The sequence below is a fragment of the Ixodes scapularis genome, unplaced genomic scaffold (genome assembly GCF_016920785.2).
Source record: "Ixodes scapularis isolate PalLabHiFi unplaced genomic scaffold, ASM1692078v2 PGA_scaffold2__306_contigs__length_199485367, whole genome shotgun sequence".
Taxonomy (NCBI): Eukaryota; Metazoa; Arthropoda; class Arachnida; order Ixodida; family Ixodidae; genus Ixodes; species Ixodes scapularis.
The window spans coordinates 88,156,760-88,158,909 of NW_024609857.1; positions in this window are offsets into that span (position 1 = coordinate 88,156,760).

Sequence of the window (2,150 nt, forward strand, 5' to 3'; positions counted from 1 at the left end):
TCGTGGACGTCCCTGCGGAAAGGCGTCGGAGTCCGGAGTGCGACGGACAGGTAGATGAAGCCAGGAGCTGCCGGGGTCTGCGACTGGTTCGCCATCGTCGTCTTCTTCGGCCTGGGCTTATCCGGCAGCAGACCCAATTCAGGAGACTGACCTCTGGTACGCCGGCTTCTTCGGGCTTCGGCGTCTTCGGCGAAGGGTTTGCCTTCCGGGGCTGAGCACGTCGCTTGGCCGGGATGTCTTTGGAGGGGTACGATTAACACGGCATAGAATAGAATACCAAGCACCTCCACAAAAGTGTCACGAATGACTAGGTGACAAACAAGGAAAAACTGAGGAAATCGAACCGTTTAATGGGGCGATCTTGTGTCCAAAACAAAAAGGAAACAAAAGATAACAACAAAGCGTCGCGGGCGTCAAAGTAGGCGTAGCGGCAGAGTCGAACGCTGGGGCGAGACTGCCTCCGGTTGGCCACGCCGAACCCCTTTTGTACAGGCGTGGACTTCTGGAACAATCGGCCGAGAAGACTCGGGGCGTAGAACATTCTAACCTAGAACAGGCAACACGGTCCTCGAAATTACCAGAAATCTAAATTGAAAGAAAATTAAAGACGCGGCGCTCCCAGGTATCAAACCCTGGGCTACCGCACGAGAGGCAAGGGTGGTAACTACTCCGCCACGCACGCGCTCACTCGCCGACGCGCATGGCAATATAAAAAAACTAGAAACTAAGAAAAATCTACCACAGCCAATATAGGTTTCATTTCGAAATGTTCATACCAAGGGGGGTTACGGTTTTAAATTTAGATATATAAAAGGACTTTTTATTTTTGAGCGTAATATCATTTTTGAAACTGTTTTCCATTATGATAATATTTTGGTGCATATGGATGTCGTGGTCGTCGGAGTTAAAGTGTTTAGCGACTGGTATTTCTACCTTATTTACAATGTCAGACTTATGGCCATAAAATCGCTCTTTCAAAGAATTTTTAAGTTCTCCTACGTATTGCTTGTTACACAGCGTGCAGTTCATAATATATATCACGTCTGGTGTTGTGGAGTCGATATGCCGTTTAATATTTACGTAAAAATATCGGATGCGGGGCTCGAAATTTTATCAGCGATCAATAGGAGCTGGCAAAGTTGGTAAGGGGTGTTGAGGCAAAGACCACAACCGCCGCATTAATGTTTTTTTTTTGTCTTTTTTTTTTTTCTTCTTTTTTTTTTTATATACGAGGGACATAACATCTTCCCAAGATTCCGATGCTTACGAAATGGGGCAAATGGTGATTCGGAAAATATTTTTTTTTAAGTTTTTCGTCGTCATACATGTAGAATGCTTAAATGGCATTTCAATGTAGAATTCAGGGTTGATAGGTTCGAATAGTAGTTTATAACCAACGGCACCCTTGATTCGTTGGAGTGAAGCTGTCGCGTGGATTCAAGGAGTGTGCTACGTTCCCGAGCGGATGCCTTTCTTGTGGCGCCGTCAAGAATAGATGCGGGATATTTTCTTTTGAATAGTGTCTTCTTCAAGGATGTCACGTTTTCCTTAAAGTTTGATTCTTCAGAACTAATTCTACGCAACCGAAGGAATCGGCTGTAAGGTATACTATTTTTTTTACATTTTGGGTGGTAGCTATCATAGCGTAGAACCTGGCGTTTTTCTGAAGATTTTCTGTACAACTCTGTTACCGAATGACTTCCCATCTTTTTAACGTTAACGTCGAGAAAGTTCATAGTGTCTTCTGAGCGATTGCAGGTAAATTTAATTGTACGGTGACAACCGTTGAGGTGACTTAGAAAAGAAAGCAGTGCATCTTGAGTGTCATTCCAAATGACAAATATATCGTCAGTATAACGAAGATATATGGAGGGAATTTCAGCTCTAACGGCAAGACACGGTCTGAATATAGGAAGTGTTCACCGGACGCCATATTTAAGGGCGATAGTTAAAGCGAATGTTGAGATCGAGCTCACATTAATAGTCCGCTAATACCGGCAATCTTGATGGTGCTGAATAAGGTTACAAAATGACTGCGGAAGCTCGCCGTCCGTATGCGCTTTGTAGCCACGCACACAGGTATGGCCACCAGTGAATACTGGATATACGTATAGTAACTTCTAAAGAATCAAAAAATACGAGACATAAAC